The sequence below is a fragment of the Rutidosis leptorrhynchoides genome, chromosome 1, assembly GCF_046630445.1.
Source record: "Rutidosis leptorrhynchoides isolate AG116_Rl617_1_P2 chromosome 1, CSIRO_AGI_Rlap_v1, whole genome shotgun sequence".
NCBI lineage: Eukaryota > Viridiplantae > Streptophyta > Magnoliopsida > Asterales > Asteraceae > Rutidosis > Rutidosis leptorrhynchoides.
The window spans coordinates 256,397,870-256,412,929 of record NC_092333.1 but is presented as its reverse complement, the minus strand read 5'-3'; positions in this window follow the sequence as shown (position 1 = coordinate 256,412,929).

Sequence of the window (15,060 nt, the reverse complement as noted above, 5' to 3'; positions counted from 1 at the left end):
TAATCAACGTCGCATATTCCCTTTATTATGAAATCTCACTACACCGTACCAAGTGTAGACACCAAAACGAAGTACTGTGCAACCGTTGAATACTGGTCATCCAGTCCGGTTGGGGTTGTCAGGCCTGATAGATCTATCAACAGGATTCGCGTTTACAAAACCCATGTAAATAGTAGTTACCAAGCTACAGGGAAATATGCCAGTGGTACAACTCAACGTAGAATATATTTTTAAGTACTTGTGTCTATTTTGTAAATATTTATAAAAGCAGCGCATGTATTCTCAGCCTAAAAATATATATTGCAAAAGCAATTAAAAAGGGAGCAAATGGAACTCACTTTTGCCTTGAAGGTATTTAATTCGACTTGGTCTCCGATAGATATCACGAACCTAACCATATATATAAAATATCAACATTTTTTCTTTTTAAGTAATCGTTACATATATATATATATATATACATATATATATATATACATATATATATATATATATATATATATATATATATATATATATATATATATATATATATATATATATATATATATATATACTTTTAATACTTTTAATATTTTCTTAGTCCGTAGTTAGCAGTCCGATGTTAGTGGTCTACAATTAGTTGCTTAAATAAAATAAATAAAGACACCATCGTATTCGTATTGATCAGAATTAATCTCGACCCATGGTACCATGTTGTCAAATGACGTATTGCGTACATAAATTACCGTGTTGTCAAATGACGTGTTGCGTACAATCATGAGGTCTTATGATTAATCTTCTCGTATTGTTTACGGGTGGTCCTGAAATATATAAAATCAAATCATAAGTAATTATATATAAAATATCATATTAATTAGAAAAGATATGATTAATTTACTTTTTCTCCAAATATTTTCGTAGCTAAACTAGCTTCGGATACCCAATCTTGTTTAGTCGTAGTTTCTTCATTACAACTCCGTTTTTGTTGGTTCAACTTGCCACTTCCTTGGATCGAGTCATATTTTAAGAATATGAACTGAAAATACCTTAGTTTGTATTCGAAATCATAGGTTATAGGTCAAACTTTGGTGAAACTTATGAAAGTGATCATTTTCCATCATAAAAACAACATTTAATGATCATTTTTCTAAAAATACTTACACTTTGAGTTAAACCATGAAATTTTTATGTGTTAACATATTCATAAGAAATATCATTTTTCCAGAACATGAACTTCCAATTCAAAGTTCAAGATGGTTTTTAATTATCCAACCCAAAATAGCCCCCGGTTGCACTCCGACGACGTAGATTCAGTTTTTAAGATGTTCTTTGTAAAACCAAGTTATATCTTGTTAGGTTAGCATATCATTATGATATATTACAGGTCTTGAAGTGTTTTAAAAGTCAAGTTAGAAGGATCTATTTATTTTGCGAACAAGTTTGAAATCATTCAAACTATGTTCTTGTTGTTAAAATTTTATACCACAAAATAAGATAGCTATATGAATATGAATTGAATAAGATTATGAACAAGGTTACTACCTCAAGTTACTTAGACAAAGTTACTGCAAAAGATAAGAAAAAATCTTGGAATCAAAGAGTGGAGGAGTTAGATCAAAAGGTTAGAAGTAAACTTCTTCAAATGGGTGGTTATTTTGATATGTTATTGAAAGAGTTTTCTTATGGTGTTTAAGGCTTGTAATTGAAGCTAAATGATGGGGAAAATGCTCGAAGATGATCAAGTATGAAGTTAGGAGTATTTTTAGAGAGAAATGAGGGTGTAGGTATGAGAAAATGGAGTGAAGAAATGGTGTTCATTTATAAAAACGTTTTTAGTTTATAAAGAAAGAAAAGGATTCCTAATTTTGTTTTCTTACTAATAATTCATACTACTTGACAAATTCTAGTTACCTCATATCTAGGGCAGTAATAATGTTGATTAGGATGTTGATTTTATGTGTATATACTAATAGTAAATACGTATAGAAGCTGGGTATGATACGGGTACATATACCCTATATATACGTATAGAAATCTTGAGGAAACGGAACGAGAATTCAAATATAGCTATCTTTTGTGAATATAATTATATTTTTTTATGTATTTAAGTCCTTAAAAAGTGATTAAATACATTATATATACAATACATGTATAAGCATTATAGATTATAAGTATATATATCAAAGAATGTTACGTATAGTTATCGTTTTAAAAACTTAAGTTAGTAGTTTCAAAATATACTTATAACTCATTGTCATTAGTACACAATGAGATGTTAAACCATCCTTAGATCATGTTAAATATATATAAATACATATATATACACAAACGTATAATTATCGTATGTTATATAGTTCGTGATATCATCGGTCATATTGGACGGTCAAACGTTGTGTAAAACTCTTTTCAAAAACACAAGTCTCAACAATTTGGTTTTCTTATCATGTTGGTATGGTTTAATTTATGTAAATATTAATCTCATAAGTATAATTTGGTCGGAAAATTCTGGGTCATTACAATAACTGCATGCATAAATCTTTCTTTCCGTGGATGAAGTGCGGTTGATTCATCCTCCCGATTGAGGTGTTTTCAAGAATCATGAAAGGTTTAAATCACAGATTGTAATTATCAAGATACAAATGAAATCAAGTGGCAAACTTGAAGAATTGTTTAGTTTCATATGTTATAATCAATATTTTAATTTATTTTAATTGTCCAATGTTATTAGTCCACAGTCGATAGTCCACAGTAACAGTCCAATAATTCATATATAATTTAATATATAATATTCGAATTAATTAATACGTATCGTGACCCGTGTACATGTCTCAGACTCGATCACAACTCAAATTATATATATTATTGTAGAATCAACCTCAACCCTGTATAGCTAACTCCAGCATTACTGCATATAGAGTGTCTATGGTTATTCCAAATAATATATATAGATGCGTCGATATGATATGTCAAAACCTTGTATACGTGTCCCGATATTTAAAATGCGTAAATAACAGTATTTAAATGACGATAAATAAAGTGCGTAAGATAAATAACAGAATGTAAATGACAATAAATAAAATTGCGAGAATTAAATTGCGATAATTAAATGTACAATAAAGAATTAACAGTTAGCTAGGAACAGTTAGCTAGAATTTTTGTTAGCGTGGATTCGTAACAAAATTTCTCATAGTTAATTTGTTTGTTTCTAACAAATTTTATTTTGTCAAATGTTTTCTTCATTATGCCACTTGTCGGATTCTGATAGGTCAAAATCCAAATATGAAATTGAATTAAAATGGTTATTTTGTGGTGAACGGATACGTGCATCGGTGGATGTAAATAGGATAGTAAATGACTGTTGAATCAGATTCGAAGAATGTACAGTGTAACTTATTAATATGTAATCTTAAATATTCCTCGGGTATTACCTACCCATTAAAATATTTTCACCATTAACAGTTTGTACAAAGGAATTTTTTTAATTACAATCTTTATAAAAATATATATGTATATATTCTCTTCAGATGTAACATGGATTTCAATGAGTCAATACTAAATTAAACTCATTCGATTTATGGTTGAAACCAGAATTGAATAATCCCTTGAAGGCTTTAGAGATTACATAAGTATTTCTCCAATAATATTGAAATTATGAATCAATACTTCGTTATTTGTTGAGATGTGATGTTGGTTTTCGTTAAATTCTTGTGACTTCGGAAAGTACGAATGATGTTATCTGAAAAGTTTCGGGTACATCGATGATGAAAGTGTAAAATCAAATATATACTTGATTTATTATGAATTGGAATTTGATGAATTGCGACAGAGATTGTAGTTAATGCTGGTTAAGTTGCGGCTGAAGGATGTACATTATTGCATATTTGTAATATGAATTAACCGAGTAGTTAGGATTCACACACAATAGCTTAGCACGAAAAGATTTATTTCAGAATATATATATAAAATATACATATAATTTCTTCAGAGGGAATGAGTTAATTCTTCATAACTCGTTGATACAATATACGCGTTATTGATTCATAATGATGTCCACAGTGATTCTTGAACTGAAGGAGTTTGTGAGGTTATAGGTGTTGTTGATTCTGATGTTGACTGTACTGTCGATGCTGGTGACGCTGACCGTACTGTTGATGTTGTTGGTAAAGAAAGTTTAGCTAGTTAATCACACACCATTTTTGTCAGGGTTTCTACTCTTCCTTCTATCATTTTGGTTCGCTTAACTGATTTATGGTTAGGGCTAGATTAGATAATCTCTAAGACTTTAGAGATTACATAATCACCTCCAATGAAGTTATGAATTAATACTTCGTCAGTTATTGTTGTTGGTACTCCTTGGTATATATGGTGCGTATGACGTTGATGCTCGTGGGACAGATTGTGAAGTTGAGGTTTACGACACGGTTGTGGTTGAAGGTGGTAATGGTTCTGTTGGCGTTGATGATGGTGGTACTGGTTATGCTGCTGGTGCTACTATTGGTGTTTGTAATCTTTGCACCATATTCTCCAAAGCCACTACCTGGGCGCGAAGCTCGTTGACTTCTTCTATTACACCGGGGTGCTTGTCGGTTCGGATGAGCAGATAAATAAAATCTAAAATTTGATGTAATAAATAATCGTGACGAGATACTCTGGACATGAGAGAGAAAATGGTGTTTCGGACAGGTTCGCCAGTAAGTGCTTCAGGTTCTTCGTCAAGAGGGCAATGTGGTGGATGGAAAGGATCGCCTTCTTCTTGTCTCCAATGATTGCGGAGGCTACGAACCCATCAGATGAATTGGGGATGGCTGATTGGTTGATTCATTCCGGTGACACTGCTTTCGGAGCTCGAGTGAAACTCTATGTCAGAATAGCTGTCAGAATAACTATCGGAATAGCTATCAAAATCTGAGGGACTCAAACTGGTTGAGGGATCCATATCATACGATTAGATGAAGGATTTTCGATAGGAAATAGATTATAGGATGTAGATTAGTACCCTGCAATACATAATTTACATATGCATATATAATACTAAAATCCCATAAGTTACGGAGGAATCTATGGAAGCTGTCAGGTAAAGGTAACAATAACAAATACGCTAAGATATGAATTTATCTATACACAGTCTAAGCAATAGAGGCAGTAAGACGTGTCTAGTCCAGACCCACTAATGCAGACCCACTAATGCATCTAAACAACTATCAGTTAGACACACTAATGCAAGACCTGGTTCGCTAAGACCACCGCTCTGATACCAACTGAAAAGACCCGTCCTAATCCATCCGGACGAAGTCCATATTGATTATAAACGATTCACAACAGTTGATTTCATAGCGAGGTACTTGACCTCTATATGATACATTTTACAAACATTGCATTCGTTATTGAAAAGACAATCTTTCATTACATCGAAAGTTGACGGCATGCATACCATTTCATAATATATCTAACTATAATTGACTTAATAATAATCTTGATAAATTCAACGACTCGAATGCAACGTCTTTTGAAATATGTCATGAATGACTCCAAGTAATATCTCTAAGATGAGCAAATGCACAGCGGAAGATTTCTTTCATACCTGTGAATAAACATGCTTTAAAGTGTCAACCAAAAGGTTGGTGAGTTCATTAGTTTAACATAAATAATCATTTCTATCATTTTAATAGACCACAAGATTTTCATTTCTCATAAATATACGTCCCATGCATAGAGACAAAAATAATCATTCATATGGATTGAACACCTGGTAACTGACATTAACAAGATGCATATAAGAATATCCCCTATCATTCTGGGAAATCCTTCGTACATGATATAAAACGAATTCGAAGTACTAAAGCATCCGGTACGTTGGATGGGGTTCGTCGGGCCCATAGATCTATCTTTAGGATTCGCGTCAATTAGTAGATCGGTTTACTAATTCTTAGGTTACCAAGCAAAAGGGGCATATTTGGCTTCGATCATTCAACCATATAATGTAGTTTCGATTACTTGTGTCTATTTCGTAAAACATTTAAAAAGCAGCGCATGTATTCTCAGTCCCAAAAGTATATTGCAAAAGCATTTAAAAAGGGAGCAAATGAAACTCATCATACTGTATTTTGTAGTAAAAATACATATGACGTCATTTAACAATTGTATGGTTGACCTCGGATTCACGAACCTATATTATTCATATATTTATTAAAACCTATACTTGTAATCGAACAAATCTATATATGTATTTATTTAGTGATATCATTTTAGAACTCATATGTTTCATTAAAATATTAATTTAGTTATATCATATGTGTTAGGTTTATTTTTATATAATTTTATTTGTTTTTAAATGATAGTTATAATAATACTAAAATATTGATAATAATAATAATAATAATAATAATAATAATAATAATAATAATAATAATAATAATAATAATAATAATAATAATAATAATAATAATAATAATAATGTTAAAAATAATAATAAAAATATTGTTAAGACTAATAGTAATAATAATAATAATAATAATAATAATAATAATAATAATAATAATAATAATAATAATAATAATAATAATAATAATAATAATAATTCTAAAAATGATAATTTTCATAAAAATGGTAATTTTTAATAAAGATACCTTTGTTAATAATAAAAATTTTGAAAATGATAATTTAATGGTAATACTTAATAATAATATTAATAGTAATGATAATCCAAATACTCATTTTAATAATAATAATAATAAGTATAATAATAATAATAACATAAAAATAACAATAATAATAATAATAAAAATAATAATAAGCATAAGAATAAATGAACTACCTTAAAAAGCTTTTCCTAAAAAAAAAATGTCCCAGGCCGGGCTGGAACCCATGACCACACGCTCAAGCACCAACACTCCAAGACCATTACTCCATCACTTCTTTTCTGTTATGACTTGAACATAAAATTTATTTAACCACTCGATCACCGATTCCTCAATTATCAACTTCTTGGCCCAACTAAATATTTGGATCTCGACCCAACATAAAAAGAAGACTCGACCTATTCAACATAACATGTAAACGGCCCAATACCAATAAAACTGATTTGCAAAACCCAAAAGTAATTCGCTGATGTGGTTTGTTTTTGGTAATATTGCGACAACAGTAGGAGTACAGGGACTTCATCATCTTTGTCACGTACAAGATCATCATATTATTTTAACACCCATCATCATCACACCTTGTTATTATAATCGACACTTTGTTCATATGGTTCATCATCAAGCTTCGTACATCATAATGATCATCTCATCATCATCAAACGATCACCATCATGTATATCGTGCATCATGTATCAACATCAATATCATAAAATCATAAATCTTACATCATCCTCTTCTTGAATCCTTTATCATCTTCCTATCCAACTTCGCTTATTATCATCATTAATGAGTCATCACTTCATACTATCTCGGCCCACCACAAAGGAAAAGAAAGAATAATGCGAAATTTAGTGTGGTCCAACAGATAATTCCATCCAAAAGAAATTCGGTGGGGTTAGGGTGGTTGAAGTGAGATTTTCTGCGATATAAACAACTAGAAGTGGGGTTATGTGTTATTAGTATATGTCTGCCATTAAGCTCTAACTTGTCCCACTATATTCGGTATACAAATAATTCTCTAGGCAATAAAATATTAGGATATTTTCGATGGTGTCCATTGGATATTATAATGGTTTTTGACAATCCATATCTTAAAATCATGCAACAATAAACAAAGGATGGTAGGGTTATACTTGATAAATGTCAGTCACAATTCCAATTAAAAAGGCAAACTAATACCTTTGTAAATGGAATCTAACCACTTAGTAGTAATTCAAGTGAGGTTCAATTTAGAAATTGTCATCCAAGAAAAAGAAAACAGCACGCTAGCTGTTACTTTTATTGTTTTTAATCTTTCAAGTGGTATTTGAATAGAAAAAAGAAAAGCATAAAGTTTGTTGTATCATTATATAAATTAGAATGTCACCATGCGCTTATCATTCTCCAGCTTTACCGATACATACAACAATTTTTACAATACTTCATCTTCGTCTCTTTAGAGGATAGGCGTATTTCTGTAGTTATTATCATTACCCATGTTTGATTGAACAATAGTAGTAGTAGTAGTTATCTAATAGTAGCAGAAAAGTAATACTCAATAGCAATTTTCTAGTGGGTTTAAGTGGTTGTTTTAAGATGACGGTTATAGTGTTCATGAAGAAGAAGGAAGAAGAGAGCGAAGAGTGGAAGAAAGAAGTAGGTGACGTATGTTGATGGTGTATTTCGGAAAACAGACATCTAAAGTGTTCATGAATGGTTTTATGGCTGCAGCTGTTCAGGTCGAAGGTTAGAACAGAAACAAAATAAGAGTGACGGTTTTGTATGGCAATAGTGGTGAAGGTGTCTGTTTGCAATGGTGTTTTAAGAATGATGGATGTGATTAGAAAGATGGTTGTAATGAAGGTGATGGTTTGGGTTTTAAATGGAACAAGATTGTAGCAGTGGTCATAATCTTAGGTGAGTTTTGGGTCGAGCTGTATGGATATAAATTGGACACATTTATCGAATATTTGTAAGAGATAGTACTAGTATTAATTCAAGTAAATGGGTGCTGGTTTGTTGAATTTCTGTTTAAGACAGAAAAGGAGAAAGATAGATAGGTAGAAGGTTGTAGTATGGTGAGATGATGATGGTTCGGTTGGTATGATGTAGGCAGGGAAAAGATACAAGAATATAAGGTGAATGTATCAATATCATTGAATATTTTCCTTGGTTTATAACGTAACTGAATCGACAGGAAGATCATACCCAGTACAGAAATAATAAAAAAATGAAAAGTTGAAAGGGAGTTCAAACTGATTTTGGATTCATTCATGTGTTTGGATTCCTAATTGATACGAATTAGATAACTGGAATCAATTCACATCAGATTGATAAAGATATGTAATTGAAAATACGTATTTATTTGTATTTATACATATATAACAGTGTTTGTACGTATATATTCATATATGTATGTATACCTATATATTCGTATCTGTATATATATATATATATATATATATATATATATATATATATATATATATATATATATATATATATATATATATATATATGTATCTGATTCTTAATTTTTTATAAAACAATTATCTTTTAATACTATTGATAATTAATAATTAATAATAATATTATTTATAATAATAATAGAGATAATACTAATCTTAGTGATAACATAATTAACAACATCAATTAATACAAATAATAATAATACAGATAAAAGAAAAAAAATATATATATAATGATAATAATAATAATGATGATAATAATAAATCACCTAAGTTCCTTTTGAATAATTATTTATTATATATTATTTTATTTTATAATATTAATTATAATACTTACATCATATTATATTTCAGTTGTATTTCAAACATATATGTACTTATATATATTTAAAATATATACATATCTATTTACAAGTAATTGTTCGTGAATCGTCGGAAATAGTCATAGGTCAAATGAATCCATCTAAACAGTTCAAAATTTTTAAGACTCAACATTACAAACTTTGCTTATCGTGTCGAGATCATATGAAATTAAGTTTAAATTTGGTCGGAAATTTTCGGGTCGTCACACATTTAATCATGTAAATATTAATCCCATATAATATATAATCATGGAAAAAGTCCGGGTCATGACAGTACGTGTATCATTAAGTCCCCCAGTTTAATATGATGTGTGATCACCATGGCGCATCATGTTAAACTACTACTTAGGAGAACTTAAAATGAAATAACATGCTTTAACCTTCGTAAAAAGTATTGATTAAAATAATAATATCAAGTAACTAGATCGTTTAGTGAAGATTTTATCATTATGTGGCATTAATAACGGACAGCCGCTGTCAATCAAACGTCTGCTAATGCAGTCTTGGAAACGGCTGCAGTGCAGATAATCATGACAGGCTGTTAAATCAGAGCTTGCGTAACCACCAGCCAATGCTAACCTGCACCACACCGTAACTAAACCATACAAAATTCTTATCGCTAACCGTTCATTCACCTTGTCATTTGTTCAGATCATGACATGTGTACGGTGTTCATCAAATCACGCGTTTTAGAGCCCTAATTGTTCCGATTATAAATAGGATCCATTCTTTACCATTTAGGCTAAATAATTCAAATCAACATCTTTTTCATCTTCGCTCCCAAACTTCTGATCAAGTTCTGGCAATCTTACCATCCTCAGGCCAGTTTACTCTTCGCTTTAATCTCTTTATCATGTCGACCTCGTTTGCCAGCTCGACCATTTTTCATGCTCATTCAATTTCATCGAGCCTTGACCAAGAGTCAATGAAATGCATCATCGAATGGCATTCACCCATCGCTGACTTTAATCCTACCCTTCCAAAGGTAAACGAGCGAGCCCACAAAACACCCCCTAACACGATTGCTGTGTATGATCAAACCCTTGAGGTAGGGGACGTTCGCATTCCCCCAACCACCTTTTTCATAAAAGTTCTTTCTGCTAACAACATAGGATTAGGCCAATTTCACCCTTATAGTGCTACTTGTTTATCCCTGTTTGAGATGTGGTGCTTGGCTAACAACCGAGAGCCATCTTTCGTAGTTTTTCAAAACATCTTCCATTATCAGTTAAGCGAGCATGATTGTTATAGTTTTTCCGATCGAGTAGCCTTTACCGCCGGTCAAAAGATGTGTTTACAAAGTGCGTGGAAAAATTCCTTTTACTTCATTGAAAATAAGTTCGTTCCTCCTGAATTTTCCAACATTCTTCAATGGCACACGGGTTCAAACTCCTCTTTGAATAGACCTCCACCCATGGACCAGGCTGAGCAGGAATTGTTCGACCTGTGCTCCGGAAAAATTTTGAAATTTCGCATATATCCAAATGAAGTCATGTGTCTTACCAAAGTTTCATCCTAATGGCCGTTTATTGGTACCCAACCGGTTATCATGCTTAGGGGGAAGGGTATATTCTGTATTTGCCTAAATCAATTGATAAATGATTTACTTTGGTGCATGCTAACCTTTGTGCACTATTTTACAGTGATAAATTCTTGTGACACTCTGTTGGATGAAGACTTCAAAGGCTATACCATCAGGAAGGAAGCTGTTGACCAAGATGGTATCATGAGGGATGCTGATGCAACGATAAGCGAGGAGGTAGCTGATGAGGCTACATCGAATCGCCGCTCCTCTATGCGCCTCAACCTTCCCATCAAGAAGCGTAAAGCTGCAAGTTCGTCTGAAGGTAAAATATAAATTAATTTATTTTTCTAAAGTTAATATCTTACATTGTTCATGCCTGATTGTGGAATTTTCTTGCCAGTTATTCACATTGATGAAGATGTAGAGCCTAACATTTCTGCTGCTGCTCCATCTATGGCCCATGCATCCCATGCGCCCCAACTTCAAATGTTCAACCAATCACACCTGTTCCTCTTACCATGATTTCTCTTTCTTCTGCAACTCCTACTGCCAGCCGAGCTAGCGCCACCCCTTCCATCCGAGCGCCAATTTTAAATGACAAACATACGTGCCAATTCAAGTAGACAACTTGGCTTCTATGTTAAACGTGTCCATGCGCACCACGCTTTAGCATAATTCGTACATGCAAGGGTGCGCTCCTTCCGTTATAAGGCAAGAGCTAGAGAAGATGACGCCAGACCAGAAGCTGAACTTTGACACACAACTGTCATTTCTAACATGGGCAATAGACTGCGATAGGTTGAGCACCGAACGCACTCATCGCGCAGATCTTCACATGTCTGAGCAGCTACAGAAGAGGGTGCAACTTCTTCAAACGCAAGTTAAAGTGGCCAACGACACGCTGAAAATAGCTGAGGCCACTATTGAGTCTTTGAAAAAAGAGAAAGTTGATCTGTTATCTTCGCAAGTTGATTATGAAGAGGAAAACAGGGTATTAAGAGAGGAGCTTGCTATTGCTACCTCTAATATTGACTTTCTAACTTTTGAGAGAAACGATCTTACTACCCAGGTTACTAAAGTGTCTGCGAGCCGTGACGTCATTCCATGGACTCATGCAGATCTACGCGCAACACTTCCAACCAATGCCACCTATGAGCTGGGTGCCTCCATTGTTACAGAGCTTTACTCACAAGCTCTCAAGGCGACCAAGGCACTCGAACGGGTATGGTTCTGGGATCTGATCTCAAAGAACATTGAGGTACCTGCTGTTATTCCCCAAATTATCGCTGATCAACTTGAAGAAGATGCTTATGAGAAGGTTCTTGAGTCCAACAAAGCACTGGAGAACTTTTCAATCCAAACACTTGTGGATGTCGTTGCTGATCCTGCTGTTTCAGTGCAGGATCTTTTGTTGATAAAGTTTTGAGCTTGCGGGTTGCTGTCCGTCGTGGGGAGTTGCAGGGTGTGCTTTGTATGGAACCCTGTAACAGTTTTTTCTAGGAGAGTGGGGGTCTTGGGTGCACATTAGCTTACATTTATTTTGGCCCCATGCGCTCAATGCCCTTGGGGGTGCACCTGTTATTAGTGTGCTTCATGAGGCACTTTTAACATCGTCAGTGTGCCCCCAAACTTAGTTTAGTTTTTTATTTTCTGTTTTCATGGGGCAATCCGTATGATCGCTGCATGCGAGGGTTCGAAGGATTGTTACCATTAGTTTAGGGAACCGTTCCAAACAAGCCACGTAGTTTACATTTTAATTTCATTGCAATTGTAATGGCCTGTGTACCAGTTTAACTTTTGTGCTTTAAGAACCTTTTCGTAATAGCACTATGTAATCAGTGTTATGTAATGTTTCTTTCATAATAATAAGCAAAGTAATTCAATATCTTTCTTATTGTATTTTTCGCGTCATTAGGCGTATTAAGTTCTTAAAACTTAAAATTTTATTTGCATACAAACTAATGTATACTCGTTTATACTTCAAATTTAATAATACTAACCGACGCTAAACTATTGCGCACATAGCCAACGCTTTTCATTGCATTATTAAGTAAATTATTTAGAGTCTTCCAAGTGAACCAACACTTAGGTTAGTGGGAAAGCAACCCCAATGCTTGTCATTTATAGTCTTGACTTGCAGTCTTCTAGTCTCCGAGAGTGTGTTGGTCTAGGCAAACCAATACCTGTTACTCACCCTAAAAACTAGCCTTGTAATCAAACAGGCTTCTGCCACGTAGGAGCTAGAGATCATCCCTTAAGGAGGCAGGATGCACGTAATAGCTGTCATATTGTGCGTTGAAATGTAACCAAACACTTCCATTCAAAAAATTAAATTTATTTATTACAGAATAAATCAAATTCACAAGTCATGTCCAAATGAAAATTTATTGCAACCATGAAAGAAATACGAATTGTCTTAGAAGTAACAAAAAAATATTTTAAATGAACTAAAAAAATGCAAGTGCTTAGAAGTCGGGGTGATCAATTTCTAGTGCTGCAACCTGAAAATTATATGTAACATCTTTTCACATTGGTTGCATGCCAAATGGGAGGTATTCGCTCTCCATTTAATCCTGCCAGGATATAGGACCCTGATATATCGGCTAAAAATTCACGTTTTTACCCCGGTATTAAGGCCCAAAAACAAGCAAGATTCGAACTTTGTCGTCAAAATACCCACTTCATCGGTTAGAATTGAAGAACAAGTAATTACGAAGACGGTGAAAAAAGAATCAAGAGAATCGGAGCTAAAACGAAGATTCTAGAGCGAAAACGGTGACAGACAAGAAATCAAGTTACGATCCAGTGAATCAAGGCTGACCAGGCACAAAAACAGCCTACCATACGGCTTGCCAAATTGCTTGCCAGTATGGCAAATGGCCTGCCAAACGGTCAGGCAAACAGGCACGATAAACGGCTTGTCTAGCAAACGGCTTGCCAAATACGGCCTGCCAACCGGCTTGCCAAATGGCTTGCCAGCCATTTGCAGGCAAAGTTCTTGTTTATTTAAAGGGTCTTTGTCATTCATTCCAACACACACTTTAATTCACTTCTTTCTATCTCTCTTGTACAATATTAGTCATACTCTCAAGGCCTTCGACTCCGTACGGGAAACCTAGTACCCGGAGAAGAATGTCGAAGATTGTATTAGGAGCGCTCTAGAGTCTTGAAGTTGTCAATTTTGTATTCAGAACTCGTTTAATCTACTGGTACTTCTATTCCTTATCTTTATATAATGGCTTCTATCATTATGTTATGTGATATTGTTGCCATGATTAGCGAGTAGTTATCCTTAGTGTATGCTATGATGTAACAGTTATAATGCCGAAATAATATTATGGTTTGTGTATGCTGTTAAAATGCTTTCCGATTATGCTTTAAACTCAATCGCTTTTCCAACTAATAGAACGTAGTTATAGGCTCTGTTATTGGGAAGTCGCGAACCCCAATTCAGAGTACACTATCTGTGTTACCCAATGGTAAGAGAAGTTTATTGGATACAACGTAAGATCGACTGAGGCACACCGGTTGTAGTAAGTCTATCAAGCTTTGGATTCTGACTGAGGACTCTTTTGTAGTGAAACATCTGACTAGACCCTTAGTACATTGTCGGTCCCAGACCATACTAGTGTAGTCACCAAGCATATAAACTTTGTACGTGCACGCTGAAGCACAGCGGTTGTTGTAAGCTGTACCTCTGCTAAGTAAGGCCATGGAACCCGGTTAGTGTTGACCAGTACACTGCACCATAACGCGGTCTCAAGCATTGCACTCTGCTTGAGGGATTCTTAGTTAATTAAGGAATTGTTTGTTTAGACACATAAAGGATTGGACCGTTAGGATAACCGAACGTGTTCATGGAAGTCAGCTTGACTTGGCCATGGTGTTCTTTATGGTTGAACTCTATTTAAGGGCCTAACTATCTTTTAAAACCAATCATTAACGAAAGCATTGAAACAAATCACGTCTCTTGGATATGGTAAACCATGTATTCTATTATGCTTAAGAAAGTTTAGACAATTGTTGAATGTTAATACGTCACCCAACCGAGTCGCTCAATTGGATGAGCCGTCTAAACGTGTATGCCTGTAGTCAGACTGCACGGG